This window comes from Typopeltis vanoorti, chromosome 10 (assembly GCF_054136105.1).
Source record: "Typopeltis vanoorti isolate ZY-2024b chromosome 10, IOZ_Tvanoo_1.0, whole genome shotgun sequence".
Taxonomy (NCBI): domain Eukaryota; kingdom Metazoa; phylum Arthropoda; class Arachnida; order Uropygi; family Thelyphonidae; genus Typopeltis; species Typopeltis vanoorti.
The window spans coordinates 116,876,205-116,900,206 of NC_143558.1; the positions used below are offsets into that span (position 1 = coordinate 116,876,205).

Consider the following 24,002-nt stretch of genomic DNA (forward strand, 5'->3'; position numbering starts at 1 on the left):
ATTTATTTTGATGACCTGGTTGACCGAGTAGTAAACGCTCCTCCCAACAAGCTGCAGATTTGAGTCCCTCCTTTAGGTGGTAGATGAATTTCATCAGTTGGTGTAAGATTTTTGGGGATACTCTTATTAGAGAGATGAAGTGACTTGAAAAAAAGTTTCGTTTCATATTTGGTCTCTGGAGCAAGGTTTCTGGATTTGTGAAAAAAATAGATAAATATTCCAAAAATTATTATTATCATTTTTCTTTTCTTATTTTTAAATTTATTTTCCATATTTCTGTTTCATGCAATCCAATTTATCAATGTTTTAAGATGATTCAAAAACTTAATATTTTAAAATGAATTTTTATTCAGACGTCTGTAGTTCAAAATGTTGCACGTATAAAATTATTTATATATTAATCGTTTTTATATGAAAGCGAAGAATTTTATCCACTTCTGTGGATTCGATAAAATCCAATTTCAGCGTGATTACAATTAGTATCAACTAACTGCATTTATCTTCATTCGATAAGGTAAATATGAATTTTAAAATAAATATTTTATTCTATATAATTAACATTTCGTGTGTACTTTTACTTTACAAATAACAAGATAATTGTAAAAAGACAAATTCATATTTAAATTAAAAATGAGCGTAATTTCCGCCATTTGTTTGTTGTACCTTGTACTTTATCGCTAAGCACGATTTTCAATTAAATGGTTTTATTCTCCCAGCAATCTCTAAGTCCAAAATTACGATGTGTGCCTTACAAAATTTGAATTTCATTTTTTTTAAATTATAATTGAAATATTTCATATATATATATATATATATACCGCGCGGTTAGCCTAGTGGCTTTGCGCTTCGCAACCATATGCCTGGGGAAGGAGTGTCCTAGGTTCGATTCCCGTCCACGACGTGAGGAGCTTAAGGATCTTCCTCAGCCATAGCCAAGTTAGCCGGTCTTGGGCGTGGGCAGCAGGGTTTTTTCCGCCAGTTTATCTGGGGTTTTTCATCCCGCAAGCAGACAAACCGGCCCCGTGAACACACAGGTTACAGTCATAAATACTTACGGCAAGGAAGGCAACGGGAAACCACCTTGCTCATAATTATCTTTCCCTAGAATGGTAGCATATAGCTACCCTCCCGTGGCCGTATGGCAGATGGGAACCAGAAGGATATATATATGATAGCGTATAGTCCTCAATATGATACGCTATCATGGTTTCTCTGAGTAACAATCAAAAGATAAAAATTTCAGAATATATATATATAAGAAAAACTACTAAATTTCTCTAGGTAAGAGTAAAAATAGTTTTTCCCTTAATTTCTAAAAGGAAAAAAAACCGTCCAAATCTATACATTTATCCTAATTAATGTAATAATAATATAATAGTAATAATAATCTACAATCATTATTTCATGTTAATGAAATAATAATTTCAGGTTTCTTAAACAGTGCTCACAGAAGTGAACATTGACTCATTTATTTGAGATATGTGTATTTAGTTTAGATGCTTTACAGCACACTCAAAATCTTTGTAATTCTCGATTACAGTTGCTGAATCTGAAATGTTGTGGATAAATTTAAATTCCATACAATAATAGTAATCCGTCAAGTGAAAAGTGCCTTATCTGAATATCATGCAACTAAGTACTGAAGTGAAACCGTTAGATTTTATTAGGAACATAACAAGGTCAATCACTACATCTGCAAGGGCAATGTTACAAGTCTGTAACTGCCTTAAACACTTACTGCCGGAAAACAGTCTGGTGGCAAGAAATACCCAATCGCAATTTACTGCACAATTCTCAGAAGCTCTGCGCCTGCGCATTAAATTAAAGAAGTGATTGGCCACACACTACTCTGAATTAAGCCGTAAATCTCCCCTTCAGTCGGAGCAGTGAGCACAAGGAAGAGACAGTCACGGTCTTTATAGGTCCCATGAAAGACGATGAGAACATTTCCTGTAAAGGGGTGAAGTCAATGCATTGTTTTCTCTTCTTTAAGGAGTATGCTTATTGAACTGGCAGATAGAACTGCAGTCAGCTGATCGTGATTTCAGTGGAAGTGTGATAACGAGAGATTTAAGAAGAATATGCGCGTGGATAATTTGGATTCCTCTTAAGGTGTTTTTTTTTCCCTTAAAAAAAGAGAGAAAAATTTCGGAGTACATTGACTACATGATACTTCAATAAATTCTAGGCCATTGTTATCTCGGCAGCATCAGCACTTTGGAATTTCTTGGGAAAAAGTGAGAGAAAAGAAAACGAAAAGAAAAGGTTACTATCACAAGCTGAAACCGTGAAGAGGGCGCCACAACTGTTTCGGGAGAAGCCGCGTGTTCGTGGAATATATGCTGACCACTAGTGTGGCCCACCGTCCACCCGCAGGCCGCTGGCAGTAAGAAGACCACAAGGCCAGGTGTGAAAGGAAGGTGATTCCTTCACGTACGTCCCACCGCAGTGGGCCTCGCTCCCTCCTCAGAGCTCTTTACCTGGCCGGGAAAGGTCACCTCAGTTCTCGGGGCACGCAAGCACGCTCTTGCACCTGCGTACCGAGGACGAGCGCCCGAAGGGCTGTGCCGTAGCGTCACTCGCCAGCACGGCCTCGAGGACCTGGCAGTGCGGGTGAGGAACAATAGAAACAACAGTCCTCATGAGTAGTGTGACAACTTCGTCAGCAACTCACGGCTGTACTGTTCTAGATGACCACACTCCACAATCCAGGAGTACCTTTTGTGTTTCAGTCAAACGGAGGTGTTTTCATTTGTATTGTGAAGGAGCTCTCATGAGCCCGCTCCAAAATAGAACCTTTGCTCCCAGCAATTGACCGGCCCAAGGATATCTTAGCCAAGGTAGGGCAATGTAGTTGTATGTCTCATAGTATATCAACTGTACCTCAAGGTGAATTTCTTGGTTCACCCATACATTATTATACATCAAATATTTACTGATGACTACATTTTTTAAGACAGTATTGTATTTTTCATTTTTGCGTCATATAGCCTTAGCCAAGTATAACTATTTTTTGGGTTATCTCAGAATAAACTGCTTTCGCATAGCATTCGACCGTAAAATTTAGAAAAGCACTCATGTACAGTAATGGATAAAATTATATAACACCATATAATTTAAAAACTATTGCTATCGTTTCTTTAACAGTGTACACGTATCAAATTCATATTTCAAAAAACAAATAAGAAAATTTTTCATGATATAATCATTCGTCACAAATGAACAATTCTCATATTGTAGACAGTTACAAGCAGTTCTACTAACCTGCACAGTATAATGATACAGATAAACGAGTATATTAAAAAACCTTTCTTTCCATGTTTGAAATCTGTTAGCCAACTGCAATGCTACTGAAATCCAACAGTTTTATTTTAAATTATATTTTTTTAAATTTTCACTGTTAAAAACTGACCTTTGCAACAGCCAGAAAATTTAAATCTATGTTAAAAGTTTTTATCAATTTTAAGGAAGAAATGCAGTGATGGAATTAATGAGAGTCATAAATCAGTTAAAACTTGGGTAAAATATGGGGAGAAAGCAATGATTTGTCATTACTTTTCCTAAGTTCTCTCCAAGTTCATGAATAGTACAATATCATAAATAACTTAATGTATAATGATAATATAGACTTTAACTAATTGCCATATCTAGTATTCTAGAAAATTTAAGCAAGTGCAACATATTAAAAGGCGAGGCTTAGATGTCTGTTAGCATGATTATGTTATATTCGTAATGTGTTTTTGATTATAACCATTATGTTCTGCAGGTTAACAAATAATTCCGTGTAAAACAAAATTGATATTTAAATTATTTAAAAAAAAAAAGAGTAAAGGATGGTGTGTTATTAACAGGCAGCAGTAATTCGTCTTGGCGGATCATTCTTAAATGATCACGCACTTTTTTCTAAACTTTTGTATCTCCTCCTCTTTTCTAACAAACTCAAAGCTTCATATCCCATTATTCGGCTGTACCTCGGTGTCATATTACAAATAAAAATAAATAATAATAATAAAGAAAGAAGAGAGAGCTATATGTCACGCTGTGTATCATTTTCCCCACCCACGAGAGGGCGACATCGCTTGAAAATAACTTCTGAGGATTGGAGCAGTTCAAAATTCAATGAACACCCAATCATTATATTTACGAGAGCATGTGTGTGGAGGGAAGGTATTAGGGATATTGGTAAAATGTAATACAAATCTGGAATTATAAGTTTTTAGCAAAACATGGATGCATATTAAACTGTGTAGTAGTTTAGAGAAATATGTTATCTTCCATTGTATGTTTTTTTTTTTCCTTTCCCATCAGCTACATTTGTAATGTTTGTCCTTCAGGCCTAGCTAACAATAAGCACTTTTTAAAGTATTCAGTTTATGATGCATTCCAGCAGTCGTAAAATATTCAGCTATAATATTAATAGTCTCTTTATGAATATACATGAAAATAGCTGTGTACAATTGCTCTATTTTCTGACATTTAAATATATTATTTGTTTTAAATGGCATCAATATTATATTCTGGTTAATTTCCGTCTTATATAGTCAGATGGGAACCTTTCTCGTTATGTATATAATTGTCTATATAAATTAAATGGTATACGTGATCAAACATAAAAGCATCGAAGTTTCAGGATAGAGATGTTTTATTTCTAAGTTAACTACTTAACTTTTCAGTATGTGAAGAAGAAGAAGAAGGCAATTTCCTGATTCTGTTTTATTCTTTTTAATCATACTGTATCATTTAGTGTGTTTAATATGCCTTACATCCAGTAATTTAATTAATGAAATGCATTCTACATGCCATTAATCCGCAATTATAAGCTTAATATTATCCCTAAAATCTAAAAGATCACAGGACAATTTTTACCCTCATTATATTGAATATACGAAGAAAATGATTATCGGTCTCAAACTGATTGTGATGTTTTAATCGAAATCCGTATGCTTTCTACAAATCAATGTTACATCTAAACAGAAATAGATCTAATAAACAGCCGAAAACGTGCAAGTTTTTTTCATATTATATATTAACTAGACATCTTTTTGTTTTGTTTTTTGATTAAATTCCAGGTTGTATCCTTATCTAATTTACTTCCTTAATGCCACAGGTAATTAGTATGTATTTCAAATAACTCACTACATTTTGAAGCTGTGTCATTAATTATGGAATGTGCCTAAGTCGCAAGTTGCTCAGTATAAACTACCATTGTCTATGCAATGGTAGTTTATATTATTATATTATACAAGCTTAATCCTTGTATAATAAAATTCATTCTTCCCTCAACTAACTAACCCATGAGCGATATGAATGCATACTTATATGTCTCTAAAACCTTTCTGGACGACAGCTCTATCCAACTTTATAAAGCTCGATAACTCTGTGTTTTAGTATTTTAAAATACCACAATAGATTAATTTCTATCGCTGTATTCCCAAACAGGTATGTGACATTTATAAAACATTTAATATTAGTTCTATCTCAATATTTGAGCAGCAGTTCTTAACTTTTCTCGATCCTCGCCATCCCCCCCCCCCCACACACACACACAACCGTAAAGATCAAGATACCAACCAATCACATTTCCCGTTTGTTTCTTTGGGGTTTTAAAAAATGTATCCCCCTCCCGCCCTAGTTGATCAACTTCTCAACTTTATCCATTACTAACTTACCCAAATATTTTCATGTGAAGAAAAAATTTATTATAAATATACACAGCTCTGATTTCTTGCGAATATTACCAAAACTGGGGAAAAAAAATATTAATTTCGAATAATACAATTGAAGGGCTCGCAATTATACAAAAGATACTTGTGGGGAAAAGATAATATACAAAAAAAAAAGGTAATTCTGGGGGGAAAATTACAAAATCCAGGAAATTAGTGATTTCAGGTACCGCATCCCATCATCTCAGATACCGTATCCCTCAATAAACAAATTGAGTTAATAGAAATGGCAGGAAAAAATGAGACAGCAAAGTCATCTACTTAGAAACTATTAATATTAATTATTTAAGATCATAAAACCTAATTTTACTCACTACAAGATGTTTGAAATCAGTTTCCTAATTTTCAGTTCAAAACAAAATATAAAATTAAATAATAATCCAAGTTTTATTTTTGCTGTTTCAATTCACCCTTAAGTAAATGAAATAAGTGTTTAACTATTGATGTGTCGATAAATAAATATTTAGATGAGTTAATAGTTAATTTAATTATACATCATGTTCAACGGAGCTATTTAACTGCCACGAATGTTTAGTTATGCTCGTTGTCGCAATTAAATTCCTTAAAGGTTAACGTTAGTTCATTAGAAGAGTTATGTATAGGCGCAATTCAGTCTCCTTGAGAAATTTAGATTAATATCCGAAAGAAATATACATAATAAATAAAATGGCAAGTGTATTATTTCGCAATCAAAATGAACGCCTAAATTACTCGTAAGTTCGAAGGGCTTATAATACTTAGCAGTTTTCGTATAAAAAGCGCCATTCTACATACAGACGAACATTCGAGGATATTCCATCTGAAGGCTGAATCAAATGTGTGCATGTATGGACGCGTGTCGTTTGTGTATGCGTGAGCGCGCGTTCGCGCGTACAATCTGTCGTCGTTCGTTCTTTCTGGCGCGTGGAAGGGAAGAGAGAAATAATGAATGCGATGAAAATTGTGAGGGGGAAAGGGGTTGCGCGGGACCTTGCTTTCCACTAAAGGGAGGCATCTTTGACTGTCAGCCAAGAGACGGAGACAAATACAAGGTGGCCATACGTCTCTTGGCCGTGATTCGTCTTTCGCAACTAAAGCCTACTTTTGGAGAACGGGCACGTGAGTAGATGCAGGCCCCTGATAGCGTAGCAACCTGTCAGGGCCATTTTGTGACGGCATGCGAAATAGCATGCAGCTAAGAACAGCCGCAGGTCATGTTGGTTTCGGCCGCTGCAACTGGCATGTCTCCTGCGATCTTCCGTCCATTTTCTTCTACGGGTTTTGCCACTAACAGACCAAATTCCTTGGGTCATATAATGGGCGGCCTTATATAAAGGAGCACTTTAGAAACTAACTAAACAGAACTAATATGAGTTTGCGAATACGAATGAAAGTTTTTATATAATTTAGTTAAATACAACGATAACGCATAAGAAAATTATTTAATAATCATCCATGCATTTCATGAAGACAAACTGCTTAAAAAATGATTTTGTGTGTGTGTGTAAAACACAGAAATACTAATAATCATCAGTGATGTCTAGAGTATTTACGAAAACCTTTAAGTTTTATTCTTTGAAAAGTGAATTCAATTAAGAAATCGCGTTCATATCATTGTAAACTGCATTGATAAAATGCTTTTAATCAGTACACTAATAACATAAAACTATAAAATGTTATGAATACAGCTATGGCTCCGTAATTTCTTATGAGATGAAAAAGAGTAACAGTATGCTATTAGCTGCATTTTGCATTGCTTCTTCATTTATAAAAATTTTTAAATTAGGGAAAAATTCTATCTCAAGAAATTTCTAGTAAACTTGCATGATGCAGAAACACATGAAATTTTATTTTTTTCATATAACTAATTTGCTTCGTGTCTGACAAAATTAGCAATGCAAATTAATTATTTTAAATGAATTAATATCAACATCAACTATTAGATATTCAACATCCAGGATTATTTTTAGCAATAATAATAAGAAGAAATATATTACCGACCACTTTATACTTCTGTGTACTACAATCACAAACTTAACATATGAAAATGATCTCTGTGCCATATAAACTTTGAGAATGAATCTCTCGTTAGCTTGAGTCCAGATTTTTTGAAATATAGTAAAATAAATATTTACATATTATCAACTTAATAATTTCAATAGTTAAACATGTAGTCAATCTGAAAATTACATGTTCATTTGATAAAACTGAGAATCTTGAGATATACGGATTCTATACTAAACAGAATTATAACACTTGAAAAGATCCTGATATGGTATAAGGAAAAGGTGAATGACGTACCCTGATGGTTTACTTCGTTCCTTATTGACGTCACCGTAGAACGTTAATGTACATGGTCAATAACCCCGAAAGTTTAAACGTAGGTGTAGTCAAAACTCCAGGCACTCTAGGTATATAATTCATCGATATATTATTATCATTTACAAATTAGCAATCCACTAATTGTCTATGAGAAACCATCTAAATTCTACGCTTACAGCTCAAGTAAATAGGGTGAGCTCTGCTAGATAACGCATAAAAGCAATCATCTTCACTCCATCCCTGTATTAAACTTTAATGTGCACATATTTGAAAATGTTTAAATAAAGATATCAAAATAACAGTCTCCTTCAAATAGTATATAAAAAGTTTATGCTACAGCTTAAAATTATAAGAATAAGACTTAAAATAGGTAGTCTTATAAAACGACCTCAGGTTAAGGTCATTTCACCACCAATACCTTTTGTTTAGGCAGCATCCTAATTTATAAAATTTGGGTTATATAACTTTTAATTCATAAATGTATTTATATATTTCTAAGTAGCCCTTTTCGCTAATTTCAACCCCTACTTCAAGAATCACTCATTTTAATTAAGCGATAAGTCACTTAGAAGTATTTTCATGGTGCAAACTAAACACTTACTCATATTTAAGTTCTGATGTAAAACAAACCGAGCCTCTTTAATAGTCGTATTTCAATAACGTTGAAGAATAAAGAAACCTGTCATCGTGTTAATCACCAAACTTGCAAATCACGATCTTCGTTCGCAAACTATTTGAATTTTATAAAGCCAATACAACTAAGCAGATGAAAACTTACGCGCAGTTGCTACTTTATCGCGATACGCTTTCTGCCATTGAGAAAGCTGTCTGATGTTTTACTCTGTAAGACATTAAAAAATGCTCTTAGTAGTGCTCTGTGTCATTAGTAGCTAACTGTGACTGCCATGAAATACTGATATTAAGTACATTATCTCTCTCCCTTGTAATTCTCTTGCTTAATACTCGAATTTGGGAATTCGATGCACTGTGCAGGTCTTTTTGAAAAGACCTTCCAGCACTGCCTTAACTTCATCGTAAGTATATCTAGAATTATATAATAGCTGTTATCCTTTTATATTGTAATTCGTTAATATTATATTTAGGTTGATGCTTGTGTTTTAATGCCTATTAAATTTGTAAAACAGCTCTCATACATTTCAAGGCCGTGACATAAACATTTTACTCTACGTAAAGTAGTAGATCAAAATGTCAGATGGAAAAAAAAAACTTGCAGCTTGTTACCTTTTAGCAAGGAACCAAGTATGTGACTGCTCGCATTAAAAAAAATAATAAATAAATAAATAAAAGCCGGCCTGTGTGATAGTGGCGATAAGGTCATGGCCTTGAAATGTACGAGAGCTGTTTAACAAATTTAAATAGGCATTAAAACACAAGCATCAACACCTAAATATACTATTAACGAATTGCAATATAAATGGATAACAGCTATTATATAATTCTAGATATACTTACGATGAAGTTATTGTATTCAATACAAATGAAGGCAGTGCCGGAAGGTTTTTTCAAAAACACCTGCACAGTGCATCGAATTCCCAAATTCGAGTATTAAGCAAAAGAATTACAAGAGAGAGAGAGAGATAATATACTTAATATCAGTATTTCATGGCAGTCTCAGTTAGCTACTAATGACCACAGAGCACTACTAAGAGCATTTTTTCTACTTTACAGAGATTAGCATTCAAATCTTATATCGAGTCCTGTTCAAAAAGAGAGAGGGATGGTGCATTCATAGCAAAGAGACTGCACTTTCATTACTGCTTCATAATTCTTCCAGGTATTTCTGACAGACGCTTAGCAAATACAGTAATAATATCAGTACATTATGGGATGGTGTACTAAAAGTCTGTAATAATTCTATGAGTATGGGGAAAAGGAACTGTTAATTAATACGCAAGAAAAAGTGGAAGTTAGTTGTTTTCGTAATATTCTACACCAAATAATATAGAATATGGAAACAAGTACACTATTTTTATATGCTCTATAGAATCAAATAGTAGTGATAGTTAAATGCAACCAATAAATGTTCTAAAAAATTAAATGAAAAAAAATGAAGATTAAAATCAATTATGAAAAAATGATTGAAATTTAAAAAACTATGCTGTATTTCAATAACGTAAAATTTTATTTTATGAAATGTGATTTAATTTAATAAAGTTGAATTATATAAAATATAAATAACACAGAGTTGTCAAGATAGAGAGCACAGAGGGAGAAGGGGAAACACTAGCAGAGTATCCAGCATCTCCGCTATCCAACTCTTTGGCTGTGGATTCAAATCCCACTATGGGCAAAGACATTTGCGATTTTTTTTTTTTTTTTTTTTTTTTAAGTAGCAAAAATTTCGTACCCCACCGTTATGAGAACACTATTCAGAACTGAAATCTTGAAGTACCATCTTTATTATTATTTTTTAGTACAGCCCGTACTAAAAAATACACTACAGTTCCTTTACAACCTTTCATGAGTGGGATTCAAATAATAAATATTAGCGAACATAAGAGAGCTGATATTTATTATTTGAATAAATATCAGCCGAAAGAAACTTCAAAATATTAAAAGGAGGACAAATTTGCATCTTGATTCCAAGGCATGTCTCAATCGATAAGAAAAAAGGATGAAAATGAGGCATGGATCAGGGAACTTGCCTATGAAAACAAACGCGCCGCTGCCTAAAAGTTTGCAAATCAACTAGGATAGCATTTTGTATAAATGCAGAATTTCTGGCTTAAAAAAAAAAAAATCTGCATGTATCCGAACATTATTAGTCTAAAAAACCGAAGTTTGCATAAATAAAAGCAGAAATGACGACAACACCCTCGTAATTCAAAAAATCGCAAGCTATACTTGCCAAGTTCAAACATAGAATGCTTACATACGTTTAAAAATTTTCACCATTAACGCGAAATTGCGCATGCTGTATCTAGTCACAAAAGGGACGGTGGACAGCATGTAATAGCATGCAAATATCGTTATCAGGGTTCGGTGGGGGGGGGGGGATTTTATAAAATATAATAATATCCCCCCGACCGTTGATAACGATATTTGCATGCTTTTTCATGCTGTCCGCTGCTGCGCTTTTTTGACTACACACACACACACACACACACAGCTGAACGGGCAACCCCTTTTAGTATAGATTAAAGCTTTCGTTCATAGTCCTATGACAGTTAACTGCCATTCCTTCCAGGTCTTTAAAAATTACTGTAACTAGATAAGAAACGAAAATCTCTGTAAGTCTAAATTAGTCTTAGGTTAGCGGATTCCAGATGAAACGCTAATGGGACAATATTAAATTTCTGCCAGAAGAATATGACAAATAATGATTTGGCCCTGACTCGGTGCTTAATTCATGGAATTGGTAGATGTAAAATGCCTTTAACATAATTAGTTCTGGAAACAGGAAGTACATATGCTACGTAACCTAAGAAATGAAATAAAATCGTCTTTAGCAGATGAATACTTGAGATAGTACGTACCTCTCATGCAATATTAGAAGAATAATTTTGAACAAAAAATACCAATACAATGTTTCGCACCAATTGACTAAAAATGTAGAACTGTGGGAGTATAAGAGGACTTTTATTGTATTTTTATACATGGAGGGAATATTTTTTTCAAATGAATGACTACTAGAATTAAGAAAAATTCTGAGGTTATAAAGGTTTTTAAAGTTAAAGATGTTCTAGAGAAACTTTGAAATACTTATTTCGAAGCACGAATATGTTTTCGCAAAAGTAAATGAATATATGTATTTATGTTGTACAGAAGCAGTAGAAGTTATTTAATTAGCATTTTTTAAAATTTATTTTGATAACAAGGATGTATCATACTTTAAAGGCATTTGCTTCTACACATAGGCGATTACCCTTTTTTAAGCGATAGACTTAATGTTGTACACGCATGTTGTATACGTTTTGAATTAATTCATGTGCATGACGCTCGCACGCACGCACGCACGCACACACACACACACACACACACACACACACACACACACACACACACACACACACACACACACACACACACACACACACACACACACACAAAGACTTGTATTTGAATCTCGTCTAGGACACTAGATTTTAAACAAGATGACTTACCCAATATTTCCCCAGCAATTTGGTTTTTTACCTGACAAAATAAACAAACCTTCCGGAGAACACACGCAGATAAGTCATAATATATTGGCCTCATGGATTTTAAACTAAATCATAATTCCTTCTTTTTTTTATAATAGCTAATGAATGTTAACATTTTGCAATGATAAATGCATTCCCCAATATACCAATTATAATGTGAAAGAAAGCTTACATAACATTAATTATACATTCCACTTTAATAGTAAGAATCATTACTCTTTTTACTGAGTTTTCCTGATTTTATTTGTATTGTTTTTCTTAAAATATGCAAAGTGAAAAATGTCTGAAATATCGGATCATAAAAGAGAAATAAAAAAATGAAGAATAAAACTTTGCCAATGTTAAATGCCAAAATTAAATTCAAGAGTAAAGAGTAACCGAGATTCTGAATTAATTTAAATTAAGGTAAGAATATTGCATGAGGAAAATTGTGAATGTAGTACAAGCAAGTGTGCCGGGAGCCTAGCTTAACTGGGAGAAAATGTGTCAGCAGGTTTAACAGGAATATCAGGAAGGTGGTCGAAAGAATGAAAGGTATGAAGTTAAAACTCAATGTGGGTTAGTTATAGATATCACTAGGAAATGCAATAGTTAAGCAGAATCGCAAATCAGAAAAAAATCTGACAAACCTTAAATCGTTTTTAATAACTGAATAATGTAAGGAAGAAATGGGAAAAGGAGAATTAAGATTGATTGAATGAATGTGTTACCACTTGTTACAGAGTAATTCAAGCTGAATTGTTTTCTTATTCAAACATTCACTACTTCGAAAAAAACATATATAATAACATTAAAAACTAGAACTCAATATGTAAAGAGAAAATTATTATGAGTCTGACATGACTGAAAAATGATAAAAACTAATATTGAAAAATAATGAAAAAATAAGAAGTTAAAAGGAATTGATATTTTAATCGCATAATCCTGAAACCTTACACTATAATCCAAACATTGAATTTTTTTAAAGCTACTTCAAGCCTCGAAGAAGGGAGGTGGTGGTCTCAAGCTGGAGATGAAATTCTTCTCCCATATAAAAGTATTCACAAACATCCATTATCGTAGTAAGATTCAACCCTAAGTCCCATGGAGGTGAAGGGTGGAGACGCTGTTCACCCAGTCAAACAGGCCGACAAATGTTTCGCCTCAGTAGGTACCAGTTCTTATGTTAAACTATAATCATTCTAATTTCTTGGGAATGGAGTTCTGAAAATGAAATGAGGAATTATCGAGATTGGTCTTGGGAAAGATTCTCTATTCTTTCAGGAATTCTTTAGCCATTCCACGAATTTCGTTTTCTCCAATAGTACCTGCCCAAAGTATAACGTTCTCACTTCGGTGTACCTTAGCTGGTATCCTCGTCCGAACGTCGAAGTTCACTGCTCCAATATAGAGTTTGTCCGCATTATGAGTCTCTGATTCAACGCTCTCTATCCTCCAGTAATGTTCTAAATATGTTTCCATGTTTCTTATTTGCATAATCCATATGGAATTATACTGATACTGAAATCGGGGCTGTTCTATAAAAATTATTGATTTCCATTAAATTTCAGGATAAATAGTCTCTTCAAATTAGTCTTCTAGCTTGTTCTTGAAAATAACTCTGAGATATGAAAAATATACAATGAATACTTATAATATAAAATTCTCCATGTAATTTCAAGATAGATCGCTTCACAAAGGTCAAGTCTCAACCTAAAGAGTGTTGCTCTCCTATGTCATAGATTTCAGAGCACTAGGACCTCTGTCAAAGCCTAAATACATGGAATTTATTTTCTCTTTCTCTCTCTCCTTTTCAAATCACCATATACACCTGGAATGTATTCCATTGCATTGTAATGCATTTTTTTAGTCACAATTTTAATGCAATAGAGCCTTGAGATTTGGTGGCACATTAACAGAGAAGAGTTTACACTAAATATCCAAAACAAAAATCGACAAAATTCAATGTTTTAAATCTAAGGAAATTATGCATTCAGTTAATTTTAAGATGAAAGGGCTGTCGTGTGTGTGTGTGTGTGTGTGTGTGTGTGTGTGTGTGTGTGTGTGTGTGTGTGTGTGTGTGTGTGTGTGTGTGTGTGTGTGTGTGTGTGTGTGTGTGTGTGTGTGTGTGTAAATCCACCGACAAATGCAAATAACCATAGTCAGGGAAACATGCTCTTAAGTGTATAAATGAGAAGGCAGTTCAGTATAGAAAGTTAAATTAGGGCAACTCGAAATACATAAAAATATATAATGCATGTGTAATAAAGAAAATAATTACATGTAAAGAAAAGAAAACTAATGCAATTCGCAACTCTGCTATATTTGTTTTTGTATACTACACTGTTATATACAATGCAAAAGTTTCAGATATTCATTACATTTTAATAAATAATAATAATAATAATAATAATAATGTTAATTTTCAGAGCCCTAGGACCTCTGTCAAAGCCTAAATACATGGAATGTGTTATTCTCTCTCTCTCTCTCTCTCTCTCTCTCTCCCCCTCCCTTTTCAAATCAGCATATAAACCGTTTTTATAATTCTAGAATATTTATAAATACACATAGAGAATACTGTGGCGGGGAAATACATAAATTACAGAAAAGATTAGAAATGTACAATCATTGTTACATTCATATTGCTTCACACTCATTTTACTTATTTTATCTATGATTTTAAAATGAATGTCAATTCATTTTACACTTACTTTTCTATTTTATAGAAAAGTAAGTATAACCTCTTCCACCAAAGTTTTCCGAATAGGTGTTGTAACAAGCCCAAAATTTTTAAAATTTCGAAACCTAAAAGTTAAACGTCATAAAAAGGGAAGGATTTGTTGTACTTAAAATAACAATAAAGGCTAATATAGATTAATATATATTTAAAGAGTACAAATCTTTATACTCTAACTACTAAGTTGTAATGTTTTTCCCATTATTTCTGTCATTAGAAAAAGTGTGTGTGTGTGTGTGTGTGTGTGTGTGTGTGTGTGTGTGTGTGTGTGTGTGTGTGTGTGTGTGTGTGTGTTAACAATATAATATTATATATATATATATATATATATATATATATATATATAAATTCTGATATCCGGTTTCATGTTAATTCTTAAAATTGCGCTTCTTACTTCTTTGACGATGATTATAAGTTTCGATATAACAAAGTGGAATAAAATAATGATTGATTCTGTCTGATTGTTCTTCCTCTCTGGTTGACAACAAATAAACGGCAAGATTAGAAGCTTTAAGATTTCCGATTGCTCTATAATTAATTTCAAACGAATGAATAGAAACAACTTGCTGGTCAGTGGCATCTCAATTACAAAACTGAGCTGTGAGTTTTATGATGCGTCCATCGACTTTTGGGGTGTAGAACCCGACTCGTGACTACGTAACAAAAAAAGTCGACGGATGTACGATATTTGTAGCTATAAAATTGGGCGAATTATCTGAACTATTTGAAATGCTTTCTTCAGTATTTTTTTTTTCACATAGTAATGCGTTTCGTAAATCATCCTATTTATTTACAATGATACATTAGTATGATTCGCAGTTTCTCAGACATTACATAAAGCTATTCCACTTGGGAAATTTTGACTCTTGTCAACCTATTAAGAAAAATAACTGAGAAATAATTATTCCGAATTTAATTATTCATTATTAATAAAATTAATTATAAATTTAAAGCGTAATAATCTTGAGATGGGCGTTTCTTTTACGTATAAAGTATGTTTTATATGAATTCATGAGTAGGTATTTGCTTGCATTTGGTTAAAATGTAATTAATATGTATTTTAATGATTTGCTTTTAAGCAGTTCTGGAAAAGTTTTTATGATAATTACGAGTAAAATAACTTCTGATAAGAGCATTTTTTTTAATTCTAAGTATGAAAAAATATTTTAGCAAGTGGATAAATTTATCAAAGGAAACTATTATTCAAAATCTACTGTGCAATGATAAATGTAGCAATAAAAATAAATTATCTTATGACAAGTATATAAGGGTGATATGCTGAAAAATGCTGAGAATTTTATTTATATCTGCTTCGTCTATTATATTAAATAAATATCTACAGAGCAGATAACATTAATCTGTAGTAGATATTTCATATTTTTTCACAATTTCTATAATTGTCTTAATAGTCTGGTAAAAAGAGTGATATTCTCGTTAGGACAAACTAATAACGTCACTATTGTATCAATAGTGAAAACTAAAGATGCTGAGTTAAATAATGATTTATCTGAGCATACATAAACCAGTTTTCGAATAGAGTTTTAATGTCATATAATAATGCTCAGCAACAGAAATGCAATATTTTAAAGACAGCATGATAACAATATGAAGATATCAAGCAATGCACAATAATCAAAACAGAATCTTGCATGATTTTTAATACATAAAGTGTAACGTTCTCAAGTCAACTCAAGTGTGTTGCGTCTTCGCTCAAGACAGGTATCCAATCTTTAAGAATATACGAGCAGGTTCTAAACAGAAATCGCGTACCGTCATAAATATTCCAAACCGTGATCTTTAGTTTGGCACAAGTAAATATTTGAACTGCAGTTGAATAGTTTGATCAGAAGACGTCAGCGTTTGAATAAACTTTTCTTATATATATATATGTTTTTTTTTATTTATTTTAATTTTTTTTTCCAGAATTTTCTTTAAAAAAAGGCCTATCCTATAAATCTACTTTCTTATTGTGGGAGAAAATAAATTGTACGTGATAAAAACAGCTTATTCGCTGTTATTAGTCATCGAAAACACTGCGATGTTTAATATTATATGTAAGAGTTTCTTTGTAGTGAATGGTTTTGAGCAAATAATTGATATTTTCTAGTAGCATTCTTGTAACAGTTTGCCTAATAATGGAGATCACGTTAACAGTTCAATGCGAAATCTGAAACTAATTAACCGTGAAATTGATTTTCCGTTTTGATATCGATTTCGAATTGACAGAAATTTAGAAGAAAAACAAAAATCTATTATTGGAATTTAGAAATTAAAAGATTTTTATTGTGGCTAAACCTTACCATAGAAAATGAACCACATTTTATTCGAGATTTATTCAGAAAAGAAAATTAAGATTCTAATAGACTATATTTCTTTTTAAATGTGGTACAATCCCAAAATCTAAATGGCAGATATTCTGAGCGATCATATAGTTTGCTGCAACATCTCTTAGAATCTTTAAAAGATCAAACAGGATACATTATTATTTGCTCATACTAGAAAATATTCCAATAGTACTTATACTACTACAAAAAAAAAAAAAACCTCAGCATCCCTTCCTTTAAAATATATAAGGTTACATTCGGAACTTTCAAAATATATCGGATATTCTTCTGGTCATAGGCACATTAGGATAGTACTCCGTCTGCAGAGTTGAAAGCAAGGATAAAGCGGCTGCTATCAATGGTTTAAAAAATTTCTTGAAAACGCCATCACATTTGTACATAAGGCAAGTTTTCTGATTTTCGCATTGTCATAATTCGTTTCAATCTGGTCAGAATTTGATTGTAAAGTTTTAATTTGGATAGAGAAAACAAAATGACAATTTATATCAAGACAATTCTCTCAGCTCTTCTCATTCCTTTTAATTTGTTAAGTTAAATGGGTTGTCATAGTCAAGTAATATAATATCATTATCAACTTAAGCACTGTTATAATAGGGAATGTCGAGATTTTTATATCAATCCTATATACCGGAGTGACAACAGCTATAAAATTAAGAGGTACATGAAATGATAAGGAGCGGGGAAAAAAAAATTCGGTAAGTTTGAAGCTGAACTGTGTGGATTAAGAATTTTCTGACGAGAAAGTTGGAGTGAATCTGTGAGAAATGGTGGGGAGGGATTATCTAATTATTGAACTGTTCTCTTCTAGACAGCATCAATGATTTTATAGAAATTTTTGTTGCAGCATCCAGAATGTGAGTTTTCTAAGGCTGGGAGAATGTCATTGTTATATAATGTTAGGAGATGTACAGGAAAGAAGCAATGTTTTGAAAAGAAGGGAGGACATAAAGTTTTTTTAGAAGTTGGGGAAGTAGGGTCGTAATGTATTTATGCCAGGAAAGACTATTTACGAAGTCAACCTGAGAAGAGAAATCTATTTTGACTGAAGATATGAGTATTATCGAAATTAATTTGAAGTTCAGTGAGATCTTCCCTATGATAAATAAAAAAGAGCCTGCGTTTAGGTAGCACTGAAGTTCACCAACTTTTCCTCACCGATAACATATCAGATTTGTAAAAGCCATAAATATATAGGAGAAAGAGCAGGAGAGGGGGAAAGTACAGAAACCTGTAGTACTCCACTGTTGGGAAGTCTAAATTGAGGAAACTATCACCCATGACATAGAGAGGAAAACTAGCGATTCAGTTATAAAGGGCAGAATGAAAACTAAAAGATGGCAGTTTTGTAAGTAGCCTTCTATGTGAGATTCGATTAAATCTCTTCGAAATATCACGAGTGACAATACAAATGGTTTTGATCCTTTCCATGAAATGCGTCCAAAACTAGATTAGATGGTCTATGAGATCTTATGGAGCGAAAGTGGCAGTGTCCATATTGGTGATTACTAATTAATTGGTGGGCTTTCAGGGAGTGAAGTTGATCATCTCCGTTGCTTTCGAGAGAAATCAGGCGAATGCAGTGGGATGGCAGTTTGAGGACCCACTTTTATCTTTCTTTTTTTGTTTGTGTGTGTGTTGGGGGGGCTGTATATAGGTCTGTTTACTTTTTATCAGGTAAACGCTATATGAATATGATAGACTGTGGGTACGATATAGGATAGGCCCTAAATCCAAAGCACAATTAACGGAATACCACATGGACCATGCAGTTTGTTAGTAACCATTGCTGTTAAGGTTTCTTCTGATGTCGTTCTGGAGAAAGATCAGAAGAGATATGTGTAGTGAGCTCTTCTAGGTGCAGTAGCAAGAAACTGTTTTTTTTCCCGATGGAAGACTAATTCTAGGTGTGTGTGTGTGTGTGTGTGTGTGTGTGTGAGAGAGAGAGAGAGAGAGAGAGAGAGAGAGAGAAAGAGAGAGAGAGACGTGGAAGAGCCTTTTTGAATTTGTTGCGAGACGTTACAATTTGGGCCGAGTGTGAATGTGGAGATTTTTGACTCTAGCCATTGGAAATATGCCGAGTTTTTATTTTGGACTGCTTTGGTGTTCGTATTAGAAAATCAAAGCTTAAATAGTATTCGGAAATTTTGAGTAGACTGGGTGATGATGGCTCTCATTCCAGGAAGGATGAATTCAGTGTTTAAATTGGGAGAGCGAAAACAGTGATCAATCCAAGAAAAGAAAGAGCAGAAATCACAGAGATAATGGAACATTGTAGGACAAAGAACACAACAATGAAAATGCCCAGATGAAGGGCGTTTTAAAACAGGAAATGTGAACAAGATAATAGTGGTTATAGTCTCTGTTGCCAAGAAAATGGATGATATTTGGTATATTTGGAAAGAGTGTGGTTAAAGAAAGGCCCAGGATGTCTTTAAAGAAGGGTTTTAAAAAAGGTCTATACGACTACCAAATTATCATCATCTTCCCAATTTTGGATAACTTTGATTCTCGAAAAGATTATGACATTCTGGTAGTTGTATGGGCAATTTGTACTAATAATTACTAAGAACGAATATTTTCAGCAAGGAACTTTTGAGCTAGCCACAGCTGATTATAGAGGATTCTAGATTCGGCAATCTCTGATATAAAATATCGGATCTGACGAATGCACATGTTCCGATCTTTTCTTTTAACGGAACGAATAATAAAGCGCACTTCGGATAGATGAAGTGACAGTAGTTGTTCAGGCTACAGTGATTCTGAGAAATAACAGATTTAGCTTTTGATACATGTAACTGGTAACACACACTTGTGTTAAGGAAACAAATACAGATTAAAGTGGATGAAGAACTGTCTTGCTTTCATTTTTTAAGGGAATTTTTGTTCTGTGGATTTGTTTTTGTTGTTGTTTTTATATTTTACTAGAAATTGTTTCTGACTCATAGTGCTATTATATATTATCATAGTTTCCTTCACGGATGATAGTGTCATCTATATGGTTGATAATATCGGAAAGTTAATTATAAAACAGGGAGACAAGCAGTTTCGTGAGTGAAATGTTTATGAATATGTCACCCACACAAGGAGTACCCCGTCTCCTGTCCATGAGCAGTCTCAACAGTTTCCAATTACATACTGCTATACTTGAACTCTCCAAGCAGGACCTTGCCGAGTAAGTGGCAGCAGAATTATTCATTAGCTGATCTGGAAACCTTCGTTTGTGTTACAATTAGGTTCTGTCCCGTGTAAATTAATATGCCACTTGGCCATAAGTAAAGAGAAATGAAGAAAGAGAAAAAATGGAAATTATGCTCTGGAAATCATGCAGACTAAACATGCAACTGCCACTTCAGGTCTCCAATAAGCCTTGCTTATTGGAGACCTGAAGTGTTTTATGGGGACAAAGAAAGTTATTTACGTATCACTAAGCACAACTAACACAGTCTGGTATAAAGCCTCAATAACTCATTTGATACCTACGACGCGCTTCAGCTGGAAAGACTCGGGCTTTCATCTCGTTTAGAACGTGAAGAATATCTATAATAGCTATTCAACTGAAGGTGAGTTAACTATTCTCATACGGAGGCAGCAGGGTTTTTACATCCTTCAAGACAAACACACTGGCCAGAAGATACACTCACTTAACAGACATGATATACTGCAAAGAAGATTAACCGCCTATGGCAGCATTACTTAGGTTTGTGTAGTCAAGTTACTTGGCCGTGAGACCACTATGCCTGACACGAAAGGAAAACGTGAGATGATGAGTCTGATATGTATATATAATTGCGTAGGGATTCTTTTGCTGGTTTGTCGGTTTTAGGGGATAGATAGTAATTGAAAATTATGATTTTCCAGAAGAAACGCCTTCATATTTCCGAGTGACCAGGTAAAATTTCTTCACATTCTATACGGAATTCGAACTTCATTCATGCTGATTGAGAAAGAGGTTCCTCAAGACAATCACATGTTTTATTTATGTATAATAAGTCTTTCATATAGTTGTGGATAAAGTTTGAGCGTAACTTAAGGTGAAATGAGGAAAGAAGGATTTTATTTCTGTGTGAATTTTCCGCGGGAGTGAAAATATAATTTTTCCACAGGAATAATTTTCTGTCTCCTTATCAAGCAGACTTATATATAACAAAAATGGTTATTTCTTGCAGAAGAGTGGCCAGTTGGCCAGTCACACCAAGCCTTCCCATAAGAATATCCCTCATGTCATAATTCCGCCAACAGTCGAAGGGCATTGCATATTACAATAATCAAAAATAAAAATAAAAAACATCCTCCAATCAAAAAAGTGTAGTTCCCTTCATCGCTTCTTAAAACGTTATATCTCTAATCCCAACGATTGTTCTGCTCATAGTACTGAAATCATTCTCACAGAATAATATAAACCTAAACTCTTAATTCAAAACTCTTAATGAAGAGACACTTCTTGAAAGGCAGATAGTTTCAAGTAATCAGAGCATATTCCAAAACAAGACATTGGTAAATGGAGCATTATATCTCAAGTCCAACAGAACGTTCTAGAGTAGAAAGATATAGAAGGATTCTGTGGTGGTAGTCATTAGAAAGATAAGATGATATACCAAAACAGAAAAGGCTGCTTCTTTTTTATGACCTAGTTAACAGAGGGGGAAAGGAATCGCATTTCCTAACTAGCTTCGAAGATAGTAAAGCTAATAATATTTAATAAGATGAGGAAAAAATTCGCTGAATTTAAAAAATCATACGTGAGCAAGTAATGCAATTTATATATCTTGGTAGTCTCATTACTCACAATCTCGACAACACAGAAACAGTAAAATACAGACTTAACAAAGGATGGTCTAATATGAATAAATTAAACAAATTATGGTAAAATAACAGCATTTCAAAAAAGTCTCAAACTAAAACTATAAAACCACTGTTATACCTACCGCAACGTACAGAGCCGAGATTGGACACGACACTCAATCAGAAAGAAATACAGAAAATTAGGGAATTCGAAATAAAATGCTAAAGAAAAATAAGACTCACTGGTCAGAACACAAAACAAATGAGAAAATCAAACACAAATTAAACCATAGAGAAGATGTCATAGCTGTAATTCTTAAATAGCAATTAAGATGTTTGGACACCTGCAGAGAATGTCCATTCAAAAATTACCAAATATGGTCATGAATGGAATCATTGGAGACAGACGATCAAGATGTAGACCAAAAAGAACTTAGCTACAGTCTTTGAAGGAAAAGTAACAATTATCAAGCTTCAGAAAGATGACAGAAATGGCCAGAGATAGAACCAGATAGCAAAGATTTGTACATAGAGGACTCAACCCGTCATCGGACGAATGAGAAAGAAGAATAAATAAATTTGGATAAACGAGTAAAGCTAATAATAATGATGGATAATTGCTGGATTTGTGTTTAGAATATGGGCCAGTCTCTACTCTTATTACTAGCACCATGCTCCAACAGAATTTGAAATCGGAAGGGATCATGATTTACTTTCCAGAAGCATAAAAATTACTGTTACATTGAAAAGAAAAGAATCGATGTCAAACAGCTTACACAGGTGAACTACAGACTCAAATATACAGATATCATGGGAGAAAAGCAAGATACTTAGAAAACTATAAATAACCTTAAAGACTGAGTGCTAAATCTAAAGAAAACATTCAATATGCGCATGACATGCTTTCCTTACAAAAAATCCAGACATAATCGATGTACTTAAGAAGTTAAACAGGTATACAAGAAATTGTAGTGAAAGTTCCTGACAAATAAGTCGAACTTATTTTCTTCGAGAATATAAGAAAGAGGTAAGAAAGCGAAGGTATGTATAAAAGTAGCTAAATAAAGTCATGAAAAACTTCGGGAAAAATCTTCTCGGGGGTTTCAATAGATTGATTACTGATAGAAGGTGGTCATAACATCTTATCCTGTACCTTCCTTTTTATTTCTTCATAGCACTTCGTTCCACTTAGCAAAATATTCTGGAAACTACTGAAAAAAAAGTTTAAAAATAGAAAAGAGAGAGAGTGTGTGTTGTTGTAAAATCAATCAGATATGATAACAGTGGTATAAAACAGAAGTGAAGGGTATTTTAGATGTCTGGAGTTTTATTTGAAAAGTGTTAAATGTGATAACCAGTGGTAGTATAATAGGTGGAGCAGATAATGTTCAATCAGAAATGCTCAAATATGAAAGATAATAGTTTTACACTGGCTATATATCAAAGTCCAGGTGGCCTGCCCAGTAGGTCAAATCACAGATTATTGGAATACAGCTCCCATAATACCCATTTCTAAAATGGGGGAATGAAACGGAATATTAGAATTTCAAAGGAACTTCCATTGAAATGTTAGAAATCAGATAGATTCAATTACGTGTAGTCGAGAAGAAGAAGAAGAAACAGCGACAAATAGTAGAAGAGAAACTTGGAAAAGCATGCCAGGTTCAGATCAAATAGGAAGCAATCGTTATGATACGAAAGTTAGTCGATAAATCATGGGAATATAATAAGAATCTGTATGTAAGTTTTGCAAATAGGAAAGAGGCATTATTGTATACAGTCGTCCCCCCCCTATCCATGGTCAACCCCGGTCCGAATGTTTGTAGAAACTATGAAAGTTTCGTAAGTTGACCTGAGAGCTTACGAGAATACAATCCTCGACATCCCCGAGTTGCACTACCCAGCTTACGAGAATACGATCATCAGCATCCCCAAGTTGCCTTAGCTACTTAAGTCAAGTAGGTAGTGCAAC

At 33.5% G+C, this 24,002-nt stretch overlaps 1 protein-coding gene across 1 annotated transcript in view; it reads left to right on the plus strand.

The window, feature by feature from the left end:
* The first annotated feature begins 1,921 nt into the window (after positions 1-1,921).
* dpp (decapentaplegic morphogen) overlaps positions 1,922-24,002 on the plus strand; it is a 64,088-nt gene continuing 42,007 nt past the window's right edge. Inside the window, exon 1 of the mRNA XM_090399138.1 lies at positions 1,922-2,840. The gene's annotated coding sequence lies outside the window, so the exon portion shown is untranslated. The remainder of the gene's footprint in view (positions 2,841-24,002) is intronic.